Consider the following 18140-nt stretch of genomic DNA (forward strand, 5'->3'; position numbering starts at 1 on the left):
GTCTCAAACAACTACCGAATACTTTCCCCTTTTAATTGAAAGCTCCAAAGGAATTATTTAATGTTAAAATATTCTGAAGCAGTGAGTCCGTAATATCTCGGAGTGTAGTAAAGAAAACGTGTTCCGTTCGCGGTTCAGACCGTGCTTTTCTTGCTAGTTGACCTGACCTCGGAATGAGGTGAATTTTTAAACCTGAGAAAATTATTCATATAATTTTCACGTGCTTAAATGAGTGGAAATTTTGCTTACGTATTTTCTACCTGAAGTGAAAGTTTTCATTAATTTTTCAAATATTTTAGTTGTTGGAATTTTTTTTTGCTAAGTGAATGATATTATTCATAGTTTAAGTTCCTAAATCTTATTCAGCAAACTTTATATGTTAGTCATCACAATAGTAATCATTCCATTCACCCTACTTATATTTGAATTATTCCGATTTACAAAAAGTATCAACTTGGCAAAATTCTCATGAAAAAAAAAATCACAACACAAAAAATGACACAGTTTTACATGAAGAACAATTACAATAATAACCTCATCCAACACCATACAATCCATGAAACATTACCCATAACATTGAAACCCCAGCGATTACCCGGCAATTGTTTGGCGACGTCAAATGAACCGGCGCCAATCAAGTATTGGTTTAGGAGCCGTACGGGCGCTCCGCAGAATAAGTTTATATTCAGTTGAGCGTGCCCTACAACCACCATACAGACAGAGCATTTTTAGGGTTCCGTAGACAAACAGTAAAGACGAAACCCTATTAGGAAGACTCAGCAGTCTGTCTGTCCGTCAATGATGGAGTTTCTTGCCGGTTCTTCTCCACAAGAAAGACACTTTGGAACCGCGAAACTACAGCCATCACTGTAACGTTTGAAACTGCCTGTTAAACGGCCTTCTTGAAATAAAAAAACATTTGATTTTGATTTAGAATCACTGGACTTTATCTCATGAAATGTATTTTGTCTCCGTGTACCTACGCGTTTTATAAGTACCAGGTCTCTTCTCATGACGACATCGCGTGAATGAAAAGAGTTACTACTTACACAAAATTCAGGCATTGGCCTCTTTATTAGAAGTCTGAAAAACATACTTTTATTTTGGGAATTAAGATCTGCAACTCATTAACAATAAAAATACAACCAATTAAAGAACGGAGCGAGATATAAAAGATACAATAGCTTTAAAATAGACATCCAAGTTAAGTGCTCAAGAAAATTAAATATCTGTGTATAAGTAGCGAGCTGTTTGAATCAACTTTCTCGTCTGACTCGTCTGCTGTTAAGGCGAAGGCTTGCCAACGATGCTTTAAAATAATAATATATTATGTCATTAGATTAATTGTTGATGAATTTGAGTTAGATAAAAGTTCTTGTTGTACAGTGTTATGATTATTTTGTGAACACTTTTGTAATTTTTTTTTCAGTTAAAGATTAACAGATGAATTACCATTTGGCAAATATTTTCTTTAACAGGTTAATTAAAACATATATCTCACACCTTTAAAAGGGTATGCCTGTGTTTGAGATCTTCGCCTAATTATATCAATACTACTAGCTTAATACCGTGCAGACGTCTTCTAAAAGGTAAAAAAAGTATTTTAAAACCAAAACCAAGTAAGAAGAATAAAATAAGAGTCATTAATAAAAAGCGTTGCCTTAACGAAACTTTATATGAGAAAGTTAAATCCAAATCGTTGCGACATATATATTTAAAGTAACCACCTAAAGAGATATCTTAATATTTTAACACGATTGTTCTTGCTCCGAGTTTGTAAGAATTTATTATGTAAAGCGACCAGGTTTTCCTGCTTTAAAACGTACATTTTTAATGTCGCGTACATGTTTAAAAGGCTATGGTTTCAGTATGTATTGTGGAATTAATGTACATTGGATGAAACAAAAGGTAGAATTCAATGAAACGGGTCTTAAGAATTGTATCCATATTCAAAAGAATTTATGATACACCGAATGTGGAAAGTTCATTGTTTTAACATCTTACGAAATAAATTTTAGAAGTTCACTGGTTTTGCACATTTAAATAAGGATTTTTTTTTAATTATTAATCCTATGAAAAAAGAATACGTCAATTCATCCGTTACAATATAAAGTACTGCTTAAATGAGACACAGATAGAAAGCGAATCGTTTGAACATTTCTGTAGGTGAAAACTAAAAGACCTTAATTTAATTTTTTGTCGTTTTCATGTTTTAAATTATTTTTGTTCAGAATACCAGCATTTATCAAATGGTAAAAGACATTAAGTCCAACAGCTGCTTATTTCGTAGATGTAAAATTTTAAACAACATTAATTTTCAATAACAATATTCATGTCTAGGGAGACATAAGTATGGGTATGAACATCTTTAATGAGGTCTACTGAATACTTCATAAAATGTGACTAGGTTCTTAACTTTTCACCTACAGATTTGAAAATCCCCATGAAAATCAGCGTGCTAGACTTTAATAAACAACAACTTTGAAACATAACAGCATAACGAAATAACACACTTTACAATCGAAGACCATAATTAACATGCCAAACCAACATCAAATTTCGACTACATCACTAATTATTAAACATGCAGAGTTAAATCATCCCAAAATAATCACCAGTCCAGTTGTCCATATTTCAATCAGAGCGTATTGATCGTGTTTAGGTCTCATCTAGTATGCACTGCGTGCCGCCACAACTATACCTAGGTACGTACCTAGCCATGGTAAATATATCCACGAGTGATCATACTGATTTAGGGTAAGGAATTTTTAATTCGATCAATGCTGTGCCAGACTTTGTAATGTGGAGGACTGACTGGTTTGTAAACGTTATTTGGGTTATGAACTGATTAATAAGTAAGTACTGGAAAATTTTAGACAAAATTAACGCGAAACGAAATTGTCCTGTTATCAGCTAATACAATGTGATTTTTTTGTCGTCTTACAAAAGCAGCCCAGTTCATGTATCCAATGTCTAGAACACGTTCATGATAAAAAAATAGTTATTTATGAGATTTGATTCTTATTCAATATTATGATGCAATTCGTAGTTTTAGAAACACAGCTCTGTTGCGAGCGCGGTCCGAGCCTTGTAACAATGGTTTTTATCATTTTTAACAGGATTTTTCAGATTTCTCATGTTTCACTTTTCTTCGTACCTATTATCTTAGTTGAAGATAAAAAATAATCGCGCGGGTATTTTACGTCAGATACATGAACTAGGCTACTTTTGTAAGACGACTAAAAAATCACCGTGTATAGTGTAAAGTGTTATTAAATACAATAATACAAGCCTATGCGATATCCACTTTAGAACAAAAAGTCTTGAAATGAAACTACTTCTACGGATTTTATCGTGGTTTAATTGTAGATTAGTCACGGGCAGACTGTAATGACCATGATATCTGCAAAGGTGTCGAAACGTCGGGAACTAAAATCTAAAATTAAACCGCGAAAAAAATCCATAAAAGTAGTTTCATTTCAATGTCTAACATTCGCTTAAACCTAAGAAACCGCAAAAAGTCTTTTTACATGAAATTTCTGAAACCATGATATCTGCAAAGGTTTCGAAACGTCGGTTACTAAAATCTAAAACTAAACCGCGATAAAATCCATAAAAGTAGTTTCATATCAATGTCTAACATTCGCGTAAACCTAAGAAACCACTATGAAATTTCTGTCAAATTTCTTTAAGTAACGAATTTGAACCCCGCTCCGTTCTGTTCCCTTGGAACAGTCTAAGACAGACCTCCAGATAATAATTCAGGTACACCTCACAAGGCGCTTGTGGCGGCGCTAATCATAAGCCAACATCAAATGGTTGTCACATTATCGTCTCAATATCTAACACGATATGTATTCTAAACTCGTTGCGCGAGACCGACACTGATCCAGAGACCAAGTCATGAAATGTATGCGGGAAGTATGAGGAAGGGAGGTTTATTAACATACATATTACCTTAATTAGGTATGGATATAATAATGAATAGTAATTAATAGTGATTAGATTATAACTGGCTGTTCATTGCGTTGCCTAGTTAGTGTACTACACAGAAACAAAGCGAACAGTATCATGCAAGCATGCTAGTGTTCTAATTTTGTATTTTAATTCAGTCAGGGCTTAATTAAAATACAAAATTAGAACACTCAATTTCATAAGATCGTGACTTTTTTCTCTAAATGATCTTTTTGCAGAAGAGAAGTTATAAAAAAGAAATAAACCATTTAAACTGATCATCGCGGTGACAGAGGGATGGAAAGACATCGTAGCATTCAAACTCAAGCTATTTACATATATATGTATACTTAACACTATCGTATTAAAGTCATTTAAACTCCAAATGAAAGCCTCCATCATCTCCCAGCTTAACCCACACTTGAACCTAAACTGTACAGTTAATACGACGTAGTTAACTCGTACGTCAAAGGAAGCCGTCCTCTGAATACGCAATCACTAACTAATCGCGTCACAGTAAATATGTTGCTTATTTACTTATCTTCAAGTGTTGGCACTTTGAGGATTGGCAGGAGTGCCGCGCGGCTTTGGAGGGGTGTATCAAGCAAATGTTAGTAGATACATTTACAAAATTTAGAGGTGATAATGTTTCTGACATCATCGGTTAGGTACAGATAGGAATTCCTGTATTAAAGAACAAAACCAATACATAAACTTTATTTTTCTCTAAAACTGAAAATAACAATAAACCTGGACTTAAAATTCAGGATTCTGAAATCAGTACCTTTTTTTTTTTTTTGGTTAGGCGGGGGAATCCTCATGGACACCCACCTCCTCGGGGGAGGAAGTGGGTAGTGTCAGACTCTTACTGACTAAACCTTAACCGCCGTACAGCGTCCCCGTATTTAGTGGGTGCGCGGGCATGCATAGCATTTCAACACGCACCGACTGCGGGGCACCGTCGGCTAATAGATGCCGACGGCTTCCTTCGTTTCGGAGGCCGACGTGTAGAGAGCGTTGGCCTCCCCACCTGGTACTAGGACCACATCCACTGCACAAAATGTGGCCTCCCGTCGGGGTCCTATAAACAGACGACAAACACCCCCGTGCATTTCGCCTAGGGCCTTAGTTAGGGCGGGAGAGCGCGCTCATGCGCTGCTCTGCGCCGACCCATCCGACGTCTTCGTATTTGAGGCGCGTTCGGGTCGTCTTCCCGCGCGCGCTCCGCTACCTCCTTCTGGGACATAACGGTCTCGCAGAAGAAGGACAACGCGTCCCACGCTGTGCGTCTGCTGAGGGTAGCAGCGACTACAGCTGACAGCGAGGCGACATCGACGCCTCCCAGCGCCAAGGTGAGCTCGGCGCGAGGCTCCGCAAAGGCGGGACATACGGCTAGTGTATGCAGTGCGGTGTCATCTTGATCACCGCACTGATGGCACGCAGTCGTCACCTCCCTACGTGCAACTCGGTGCAAGTAATGGCCAAAGGCCCCGTGCCCAGTCAGCACCTGCGTGAGGCGGTATGTTAAAACGCCGTACCGCCTCTCCACCCACGGTTGCAAATTTGGGCGGATTGCCTCCACCGTGGCCCGCCCAGCTGTCGGATTCGCTAGCCGGAGCTCCCAAGTCCGCATTGCATCGAGTCGGGCTTCTCTGCACCATATCTCGCGTTCTCTGGGCAAGGGTTCGTCCCCCCGGGACCGGAGCTCGGTGTAGCGGGTGTAAAGGTCCGCCAACACTTTTGCGTCCAGATCCCACGGAAGCGTGCCAGCCAAGACACACGCGGCTTCGTGACCAACGGTCCGATAAGCGCGGGCGATCCTATTGGCGACAGCGCGCTGCGAGCTGAGCAGGACCGCCCGCGTTTTGGAAGTCAGTGCGTCAGACCAAATGGGTGCGCCGTATAGTGCCATTGATCGAATGACCGAGGCGTATAGACGACGACACCCGATATCAGGGCCCCCAATGTTTGGCAGGAGTCTCCCGAGAGCAGCTGCGGCGGACCGAAGTCTCGGTGCCAGCCGTTTGAAGTGCTCTCGGAAACTCAACCCTCTGTCGAGGACCAGTCCCAGGTACTTCATCGTGCCTGACAGTGGGATCCTTGCTTCCTCCACCGCTAGGCACGCCTCCATGTATGTTCGGCCCCGGGGGCCGCGCAGCACCAGTACCTCGGTCTTCTCTATTGCAACTTCCAGCCCGAGAAGACGAATGCGGTCCACGAGAAGATGGACGCCGCAGGCCGCACGCCTTAAACAATCTTCCTGGTTGGCCCCTCTTACCAACAACAGGGTGTCATCTGCATAACAAACGACCTGCATTGCTGGGAGTAGAGTGCCTCGCAATGCCCAGTCGTATCCGATGTTCCACAAGAGAGGTCCTAAGACTGACCCCTGTGGAACACCGGTGAAATCAGTACCTACCAATCCGTCTGAAGCAATACAAAAGTACGAAACCAACATAAATTTTAATTATAATTAAACGTCTCTGAAAATTGCGAAATTGCAATCATGGTGCAAACTATGAGCGTTGCCATCTCATTTTCAAACTCTTATAAAAAAAAACACCAACAATTTTGAACTCCTAAATAGCTTACATAAATAAATACAAGAGATTATCTTAAATGTTAGTGGAACGCACAAGGTAAAGCAGTGCTGTTTACAGAGCGCATTCAACAAAAACACGGTGTATTCTAACGAAGCGAAGCCCTATTTGTTTAATTGTCCGTCTGTTAGTTTTCAGTTAACCGCCAAAATGTTTCAGCGCTCCCGAAATTCAGGAATTCGACTAAATAAACAAAAAATATGTTTTTTCACGCATACGAGACTGTGGCCCGTATTTTAGGGAGTTTAATACATTTGAATATGCTTTTGTACGGTTTAGGATTATTGATATAAATTGCGGCTTTTGTTACGTATGTGGGTTATCGTGTTGATCCCGTATTATTGAACCTTAAAATTGATTTTTGCTTTTTATTATCATGATCATCGGCCTAGCCTTTTCCCAACTACGCTGGAAGGCTGGAAGCCTAACCGGATTCAGCTAAGTACCAGGTAAGTTACAAGGAGCGACTGCCTATCTGACCTTCTTAACCCAGTTACCTGGGCAACACGATACTCCTTGGTTCGACTGGTTGTCAGACTTTCAAGCTTCTGAACGACTGTCAAAGATGTAGAAATAACAGCTGGGACCCACAATTTAATGTGTTTTCCGAAACACGGAAGAACTCGTTATAACAAAGATAAACAAGCGTAGCTTGACCTGTGATCAATTCACTTGTGCGGTTATAGCTTAGCCACGAGCTCCTGCTTTTTGTAATCGTATTTGCAATCATTCTTGTGCTACTATTATCACGTTTTATTAGTAGATATCGTAAAACACAGAAAAGTAGAGTGTTATCATTCATACCACATTTTATTTTCAGAGTCAAACAAACATCAAATAAAACCCAAATAAAATGAATAAGTTGAAACGAAATGGTTCTCAGAGAATATCATCGTGTGGGATGCTAGAGGTGGCATCCGGCGCGCCATCTCCGGTCTTACCCGACGTGGCGGACGGAGGGTTGTGTGTTGTAGGAATACATTATGCTGTTGTATAAAGGTTAAGGGCGACGATTCTGAATGGACGAGTGGAGTAGTTTTTGTGAGAACTGTCTCTCTAGCTAAGAGACGTTTCAATAGAAAACACTAGAACGTATTTAGATGAAAGATCAAAGTCACATAACTTATCGAAACTAAATGTTATTTTTATACATTTGAGCATTATTTATTGACATTTCCCTAGAGGTTGTTCAATTAATTTTCTTGAAATCAGTAAGAAGAGGATAGAAATAATCTGCGTATTATTTTCAAAACGATAATATAAATAGAACAAATGAACAATCTTCATTCATAGTGTCAAATATCAACTACAGGTAACATACGTAAAGATCTCCTCAAACTACTACAGAATGAAGCGTACCCAATTCATTGCTACCGATGGTTACTTTTAGAATCAAAGTCGTTTGATCTGTGTTTTGTCCTGTAAACGTGTGTAAGCTACACACGTTTACAGGACAAAACACAGACTACATTCAGGCAATCCCACTCAGCCAGCGTATAACCCCACGTACAACCAGGTACAAACCCTATCATCGCAATACCAGCATCGTAAGGGTTGCTGTAATAGTTTCCGGTTGGCCGCACAGCCTTATTGCGCCACTTCCGGCCGGACAACGGCCGTAGATGACGATAATCCATTGCCTAAGAGTTAATTGAAAGTATTTCCAATCAATCGGCTCATTAATTGGGTTACATTTGTGTGAGATCAATTTATTGATAACGTTTTCATTTGGTTAACGTGAAATATTGAGATTGCTTTTGACGTAATTTCTATCCCGACTTTTACCATTGGAAGGGGTTCTCAATATTTTTTGTGCTACTATGTTTTGTAAAAATAAAATGTCAAAAAAAAGTATCAAAGACAACTTGTCTGTAACACCATGTACTAAGAAATAAATTATTATTATTAACTAAATGGTGACTGCAAATTGCTTAAAAATATCAATGGCCTATTAACTAGTCCATTGGTATGACTGTTAGACTACCAGTCACAGGCCGCGGGTTCAAATTGAGGCACGCACCAAAACCCTTTCGAATTTATGCTCAATTGCTATAATTGTAAATAAAAACATCGAGAGGAAACCCGGACAACTGAGAAATTCAGAGGAATAATATGTTTTAAGCCACATCTATAAACCTTAATCAGATTTTCACCCTACTATCTATAGACTACTCTGAAAAGACCATACGTGATCACTATGTAGTCCTATTTCCAATGAATTAATACACATAGCAACGCACCACACTTCGAATCGAGCTTCAGGACTGGCTGTTGTAAATCCAATTTCCGCGCCGGATAAACATTTAAGTGACCAACAGGTATTTGCTACATTTTCCTTACATTTACGGCAAACGACAAGTATAAGATAATAGCCACGAAATATGACGTCATTATTATTATTGTTCTATCTCGCTTTATTTTAGGAGAGATACTTGTTTTTTCCGTGTCAAGGAAACAATTTTATTTAGGTGTTTTTCTTAGTAAGGGGTCGGTACATGGGCTGTAGCAAATGGACATCAATATGTTGTGTACCAACCGTTGCTTAACCGTGATTTAAGTTTGATTATTATTTTTTTTACCAGCTTCAGAAATACATGACATAACAGGCAGTGACAAAACCCTAAAAAGATCACGTACACGTCACGACGGGTGCGATCAACTCATTCAATACAATTTGTTTACAATTATATACAAATAAGTATTTGGAAAAGGTAAAACCTCGTTCAGGTAAAAATCTAGGTAACGTTGTTTCCAAAGCACCTCGATGACGTTGTATGTTGTTTTACATTTAAAGGTAAGTGCAAAGTAACATCCAGAGTAAAATGGAAATTCTACTACACAGACCACTTTCTAGCTCTGTTAGCAACCAACCACCAGTGTAAATAATAAATACAATAAGAGTCTGGAAAAGTCTCGGTAACAAATGTCGCCATACATTATCTTAACAAACAAAACAAGAGATATTGCCGCAACACTAACACGTTAATTTCACCAAATCACAACGAGCGCGTGACGCGGGTATTTTGCGTTTTTGCGCTCGCAACACTAGAAAAAGTGTTACCATTATTCATTTTGTGTAATGTTTACCCTTTTTCTTGGGTGTTTAACAATGTTTAGTTGTGATAATGCCTCGAACGAAAATGTTTTGAATGTTAATGTGGGCTGTGAAACCGACTGGCTCATTTGACTTCGGCCATGAATTGTTTATGGAAAATGATGAAGACTGATACAAATGTTATTCGGTAAGTAAATATCTCCTCAACACTGTTACTGCATAAATAGGTACAATATTACATTTGTCGATTTCCTTTTTTTATTCTTAAAAATATTTGATATTCTTGGCAACACCACAGACGATAGAGACTGGCCACCCTTTGGAAGAGCGCCATTTTTCATTTGAACCGCGCAATTTATGCGGCCGCTTAATTAGGTGCTTCGCTTATGTTTTATTTATGGTTCGCTTACAATTATATGCAATGCGAAAAAATGAAGAGAAAATTCACTTTTAAGTGAATATTATCGCCATACAACATTTTCTGATTACGTGAACATAAAATTGGAAAATAAAAGTTAGGATTTTTGATTTCTGATCTGGAAAATGACTACGGACCTGATATAGGAATGAAGTATTTTAGTTAAAACGTGGCTTATTATAATGGCAACTAACGTCTGATAAAAGATTTTCGTACGCAATACTATATTGAGTTGAGGTTAGTTTGATAACACGTTCACAAATAAGTAGACAATGGATTTGATAAAGGGCGAATGAAACACACAACTCCACATAGTACAAGAGCCCTAAATTCTCAAATTACAATCATCTTCAAATCAACCCGTACTTAGAATGCGTTTATAAGTATTCCAGAACATGTAATCCAATGAAGTTAGAATCGATATTATTAATATCTAAAGGCGAAATATTTGGAGAGGCTTCTAAGGAATTATGGGTGCGCATTCCAACCCCTATCTTATTGATGTACTTAGCCGACCAGGATGTATGCTAAAGGATTATGTTGCGTGTTCTAGCAGTGAATTGGATCATTAAATTTCTCATATACTAGCATTAATAAAATAAGAAAAAAATAACAATTTACAATAGTTCTGCAGCTGCCTTGGGCAATCCATGTCTGTTCCTTTATAGAGATATATGATAAATGCTTGATGCCTGCTAGATTCTCCATCACATTTTACATTAAAAATCTTAGCAAGGACCTCCTTAAAAAATGACCGGCTCCCTTCCAATGAAGCGAGCAAATGAATGTAATGAAATTAACACTAAATATAAAATAATAAATCGACACAGTTTACCTCCCTAAATCCATTGTAAACTAACCGCCCAATACTTTCACAGCAAAAAAAACCTTCATCTGTCTTCGTCGTAAGATTGTTCGCTTAATTATTCAGTGTTTAGCCCACAGTGACTGACATCCGATTAATTATTTGTACTTAACCCTAAAATACAGACGTAAACAGAAAACTATCCATCACTGTATACTAAATGTAATTGATGGCTGTTTAGCGCTAGTGATTGAATGGGAATGAGGGACAATTGTACCCCAGTAATGGTTATAGAACATGGCAGGGTTGTGTGTTGACTAGTTGTGTGGAGAATCTATCTAAAGGCATTCAGATAATATAGATAATATGTGCGACAATACAAAGGCAGTCTTGAATTGATTAATTTTCAATGAGTATGATTGTGGCTTGATTATCATACATAATCAATCTGAGGTCAATGTAATAATTTAGCAAAGGTTTCCAGTTGGTATTAAGAGGTTTAAAAACAACCTTGTAGCGTTAGTTGCAATTCTGACTGACTAAAATATAAAAATACACAGCCCTAACCACACACGAGTATCCCTCTCTGAACACAATCGATATCTCGATGCGTGCAGCTAATCGATACAAGGTAATCGAGTGGAAGATCGACGCGACACCGGGGATGCAACTTATACACGACTCTACATATTATCTTAATATTACTTCACGGTTTCTATTCAATTTACCGAAGTCATTAGAAGGTAGTCCTTTGGTCCCGGTCCTTTAATCCTGGCCATTTACACAAATATCGTGAAAATGACAGTTTACCACACTTGAATATTTATACAAATCTTGGTTTGACCTACTTCAATGAAGAATTTATGATGCCTGAGAAAGCTTGACAACCTGTCTTTACTTAAATGGTAAATCTTAAAGTGAGGCTTGGCTATTCCATGCCCTTTTATCTTTAAATACACATATTATAAATGCGAAAGTAACTCTGTCTGTTACTCTTTCACGTCTAAACCACCGAACACCACCGAGATAGAGTTGATCTTGAGAAAGAACATAGGATAGTTTTTATCCCGGACTTTTGAAAAGTTCTCTTGGAAACGCGATATAACCGACCTTGACGCGGGCGAAAAGCTAGTTATTAATAAAATTATATTTTATACTAACTTCCTATTCATAAAAACTGAGAGTGTAAGTGAGATTGTGAAATCGTAACGAAATTTCTTCACCATAAATTACTTTAGTTTTCGTTGCTTTCAGGTAACGATTTTTGTTAAGAACATATTTCTGGCTCAAATTACATAACAATAAGAATGGAGGGTGTAAACCCAAAACCACAGGTCACGTCACGCTACCCCAAAAAGAATCGATATCTCGATGCGTGCAGTTAATCGATATAAAGTAATCGAGTGGAAGACGTGCGTGCGATGCACCCCTGCTTTACATGCAGGGCTGACAGTAATAAGCATTATTGTTTATTGATACAAGTCAATAAGTTGGGTGTAAACTTGGTTTTATAATCGCTTGTGCGTGGCGGCGTTTAGGTATTTGTAGTGTTTCAATATTTGCGGGGGAGGAAAGTAGCTTTCATTTGTACCGTGGGAATATAAGCTAACTGTTCCTGTCTACTCTATGTTCTTACACTTTATAGAATGGTGATAGGGAGGACATATAATTAGTGCAAAATTCTCTCAAAAGCTTTAAACATTATTATACTTTATATGTATTACGTTACACTTCAATTTGCTGCATAACCATTTTAACTAACAAAATAACAAACACGACATTACCTAGCTAACGTCGCAATAACCCAAAACATTGGCACCAATAACACAACCAATGCCAATAACCAAAAAGGACGAAAAACGCTGGTCCTCGGATACGCATACAAAACACAAATTATAATAATCACCGCGAATGTTACGGAGTTGGCCGCGCAGTAGTCTCGCCAATACGGCTTCTGTATCGAGTGTCCGACTGACGGATCTGACGCGATTCCTTCGTTAGTTTGTATTCATCATGCTTAGGCTCGTCTAGTGACGCGATCGATGTCAGCTTAGCTAGTTATGTTGATGAGTTTGCCTACGATACGTTTGTTCACGGATTAGTTGATCGGGAATTTGTTAAATGTATTATTGATTAGTTTGTAATTCAGGTGATTATTAGCTAAGATTTTGAATATAAGAAGTAAGTAATTAGTATCGATAACTAGCTCAAAACTAAAACGGTTTATTTATATACAAAAAAAAACCTCCATAGTGAACAATAAAAGAAAATCTAGATAGATATCAAAAAACAAACTCAGTTCTAAAAAAATTGCGAGCTTAAAAACCAGTTCGTAATCCTGAAATAAAATACAGGATACATTTCATTCTGCAAGCTCCAGGTAAAAATATTAGCTATTTTAATTTCGTTTTACTAAATAAACTAGCGTCTCATCTAGACTCGTGCAATTTTAATAAATGTATGAACTGAATTTATCACTTATACGTACCGGACTGTGGAGGAATGTTCGTGGTCACCGTTAATAATAAATTGTTAATAATATTATGTTACTATGGCAACCAATACACACGTTATAGTATGTGTTAGTTGAAAGGTAATGATTTTACGAATGATTTTTAAGGATTTATGGATTTCCGTAGAATGCAGATCTTTAATTTAATTTTTATTGTTTGATTTTCCTTGCAAATTCCGTAAATCACTTGCTTTTGTTTTGCCTTTCTTTTAACTCATATTTATTAACATGTACTAGAATTTTGTCTCTTTTTTTATTAAAGGAGGTAATGATTTGAGTTTCTGGATTTCTGAGTTTCGAGTCCCAGTTTCTGTGAGAATCACTAATTTTTTAATTTTATGTTTATTTAGCGCCTGTTTAGGCTTTATAGGCCACTAGAAGTAAAAACATTTCGATTCTGTTTATGTTCATTCTTGTCTCATGCCGCTAAGATAGATAAGCCTAGATTTTATTAAATTACCAATTTTTAATCTTAGTTTTGAAGTACGGTTTTTAAACAAAACAAATTATGAATTTTTGACCAAATTAAACTTATAGAAATTTGAGGAAAGAATGTACTCATTCAACCATTCAATATCATCGAAATGTAGGGTAGTTAAAAAATAACTTTATCAAATCGTTGTAACGGTGTGTATAACACACGTATTAATACATTTACTGATTACAACATTATCTTGCTAAATTTGTTAAGACTAAACTAGTATACCTTCTTCTACACACAAACTCACAAACAACACTTTAGACCACCTCGTCCTATCAACCCATATATACAGTATGTTGTAATCTGATACCACTATAACCAGCCTCAGATTACCTTCATTCCCAGTCAATGACCTCCACTAACGTAAATAAAAGTCCCTTAATCATATAGTAGGTAGGTATGTGTGTGGAACACACGGTCTAACGCTGGGAGTTAATTCCAGAGGCGATTCAACTCCCATTAGTGCTCGTAAAATGCTGGAATATTATTACCCTGAAGTTTTCATGAAGGCTGCACGGCACTATACAGGTAGTATTGATAGGTTTATGTTCATAAGGCACTATTATAATCTATACCTAATACTGGAAACCATTAACATGCTTCTTTTTGATAAAAAATATTTTTATACAGGTTATTAAAGTGATAAAGTATTTTCACATTATGTAAAGTTTAGAAAGTGTTAAATCATTTGTTAATGTGATTTTTACATTTGTTTCATAATTAAAAGGGTGTGGGTCGATTAACAATAATTTTGAGTTACTTAAGAAGTCAAAATTAAATGAAACGTATTTGCTAAGATACTTAATATTCTCGTTTACAACCTCATCATACGAAATTCGCTTTAGACACGTTATAATAATTGGTACTATCTAGTACTTCAAAATAACGAAGACTTTAAGGTATCTTATTAATATGATAAATATCTGGATTGTCATAAACCTTTATTAACATTGTAGATACTTACTAAAATAACAATTTTATTGACACTATTCAGTCACTTCACATCACTAAATTCAAAACACACTACTATAATAATATTAAGCACCACTACACAGTTACAAAGTCTAAACAAAATCAAAGGAATATATCAAGTTACAAATATCTCCACAGTTTCAAAACTTACGCACTTCACTATGCAAATACTTCGCGAGTGAAACACGACGGGACAAAATCGCCACCCCACATGCGTCCGCTCGCCGCAACAACGCGACGTAAACTGAGGCATTGGAATCAGCCCTTACAGTTTTCCGCGACAGAAAAGGATGCAAATAAACGGTAAGCGGAAAATTGTGTTAGTGGGATAGAGACGGGGATAGGAAGTTCCGTTTCGCACGTGGTGCGATGCGGTCAATTGCAATGCTACGGTCATTGCCATAGTGTGATCATTTTTAATCTTTTAACAGTAGCCCTTTATTTATGAGGTTTTCCTTATATTACCAGGAAAAGTCACTTAGAGAAGAACAACAAAGGGTGAGATGCGAAAGTAACACATTTTCCTCTGTTAACTTACAGAATTTGCGCGGGATGAGCAGATACTGTACTACTTACTACTGTTGGAATACCCACACTCTATGTTAATGATATTTACTAAAAGACGAGTTGATTGTAACATTCAAATAATAAACAAACAATTTATTTGAATGATAAATATAAAAAGAAAATTAGTTTGTATTTTCCGTGATCTATATTTGAGTTACGTCCCACATTCCTTACCTAACCTGCTCAATTCTTGAAAATTTACTGTTGATAATGATTTAATCATGAAAACAGATTATTTTCATTATTCTAAACGACCTCGATTGCTTTATGAAAACCAGAGTAATTAACACTGGACAGTGCTTGCAACGTGTGTTGCTATTTACAGGAAGTTCAATTACCTTCCCGATGATCACATTGCAGATAGAGTAATTTGTGTCAATGGCTCGCAATCAAAAGGCTAAAGGGTTTGCAATACAAATCGAAAAGCCATTTATCTAAATAACACATTTCTTAATTAAATTGATACTAAAATAGATATCCATTAAAAAAAATATCTCAGAAATGTAATAGTTGCCAACTATATGATTATTATTACTTTCGTCTGGTGAATGTATAATTGTTTATTTTAATAAAGTTTTACTCACGCATATCCCGGAGTCGGCGAGGTGGCGCGGTCACGAGTCGAACTCAGGACCCCGCCGCTGTGTCAGCTCATGATTAAGGACTCTGGTTGGGTCTGAAACTAGTCGGCCATATCGAATAATACGCGTGAGTAAACCGTTATTAAATAATAGATTCCTAAGGTCGATTTAAAAAAATGATTCATCTATTCAACAATAAGTCAATACTTGATTACTTATTTACATACACAATAAAAGCAAGAATTACGCTAATAGTTTGATACAATAGCTTACTTAGTTGAACAAAAATAATATGAAAGAGCTATTATTACACGCTATCAACTTAGTAAAATGTAGGAAATTACTCTAATAAACTATAGGAAATAATCGTTTTATTAAACCGAACTTGTAGCGAGCTTGTAATCTGCCCGCCGGCCATTCAACAAGGGTGTATAGTAAATTATGCAAAACAATAGTTAGTTTTATGAGGGTACCATATGGAGGAGAAAGTTTAAGTGAAATCGTAAAAAGTTTTGTAATACGAAACTAGTTCGTACGTATCGATAGCTTTTGTTTGGTCCTTTGTGTCGCGGAGATCGGGGAAATTGTTCCGCCCGTACACGAGGACCATTCTCATTTGGTTTTAAATATACTACTAACGTCACACACAGACACGTCATTATTTATTCGTAAATTAAATGAAGAATATAAAATTTATTAGGTAGAATAGGTATTTTTATTTCTGTTTTATTTTAGAATAATTTGATTGACTAACTTGTAGATGCGATGATGCATAAAACACTATGTGTTTTAATATGACATGTAAGCTGCACACCGATACAAGCAATATATTAAAGTGCTCGTTGGTTCCATAAATTCTTTAGGTGTCCGTACAAAATATTTTCTCTACAATATTCAAATCTGAGCGACAATATACCGCAGTAGCCACTCGGTGGCTGTGTATGAAACATCGTAGCGTGACGTAGCCGCTGGCTACGAGTGCTACGGTGCTACGTTGTTACGGTGTCCGCTTTAATTTCACTTAGGGCTACAATGTGCGTGCACTTGTTAGTTCAGTTATAGTAAGGTATAAAGCGATTTTTGCCCCGGGACGTGAATAGCCTGGTACAGTGAATGCCCAGCTGTTAATGGACAAAAAAACACTCTTTGAACGATTTCCTTGAATTGAAATTTATTTGCTATGAGTTGCAACTATTAAACTGCACTGAATATAATATATAAATTTAAACTGTTTGGAGTATCGTGTTTGATTTACATTACCAATAATATTCAACGTTTACATGAAAATGTAGCGCCAACATTTGGTTAAAACAAATATTAAACATAAAAATCATTCATTAATTTCAGTAGACAATAGCATATCATTATCATGGCGGCTATAGATTGCTATGTTTATTTCTTCAGGCGTCTGCCATTAGATATGACTCGCGCCTTGTTTGTAATTTCACTCCAGAGTATGATCGTTGAGCGACCACAAGATGTTGCTGTCTTACAGTCTCTTATAAAAAGTTTCATATTACCTTTTGAGACAATTTCGCGGCGAAAGTAAAAGAACCATGACAAAAGAAGCGACATCATAAACATAGTCTTAAAATAAAAGAAAAAACGCCTTCTGTAAGGTAAGCAAAGGTGTTTTCCTGTTGTTTGTTCCTTGCGAAATGTTATCAGGAATTAGGGAAAGAGGTCAGTGAAACACCTTTACTTGAGGAAACTACCAACTTGTTACTTCTGATAAGAGGCACATGCGTGTTTCCGTATCGATTTGGTTTTTTCTTATTAAATTTGGTGTTACTTTGAGGAGGTTTTGGAAGTCGTCGTTGTGTCAAATGAAAAAGGTTTTTATTTTTATTTTCCTTTTGCGTTATTCTCAATATTTAAAATAAAATAGTGTTGTCTGAATGTTTGCATGTGGTATCATAGCTTCCAAACATATTGAGGGATTTTGGAGACAGGTGGACTAGGTCCGAGTGTTCTTAAATGGCTTAGATAAAAATCAGTAGAGAGTTGAGCTGATTAAAGTTGTGGGTGTAAAAGTAGGGAAAAATAACCGAACGTCTGTCAAATGAAAGCTCACTAAAACAGAATATAAAAGACTTAATTCGATTGTCTATTGTGAGAGAATTATTTAGAATATTTTTCAGGTTTGGCAGTTTGCTAAAGATAATGTGTCATGTGGGTTCTTGTTGGAGTTTTTT

General features: G+C 36.9%; 1 protein-coding gene across 3 annotated transcripts in view; it reads right to left on the reverse strand.

Annotated features, from left to right (window-relative positions):
* The window catches only part of LOC113497726, a 293242-nt gene extending 278173 nt beyond the window's left edge, over window positions 1–15069 (reverse strand). For all 3 annotated transcript variants that reach the window (XM_026877423.1, XM_026877422.1, XM_026877421.1), the window contains exon 1: window positions 14790–15069. The gene's annotated coding sequence lies outside the window, so the exon portion shown is untranslated. The remainder of the gene's footprint in view (window positions 1–14789) is intronic.
* Window positions 15070–18140: the final 3071 nt, after the last annotated feature.

Source organism: Trichoplusia ni, chromosome 9 (assembly GCF_003590095.1).
Source record: "Trichoplusia ni isolate ovarian cell line Hi5 chromosome 9, tn1, whole genome shotgun sequence".
Lineage (NCBI taxonomy): Eukaryota > Metazoa > Arthropoda > Insecta > Lepidoptera > Noctuidae > Trichoplusia > Trichoplusia ni.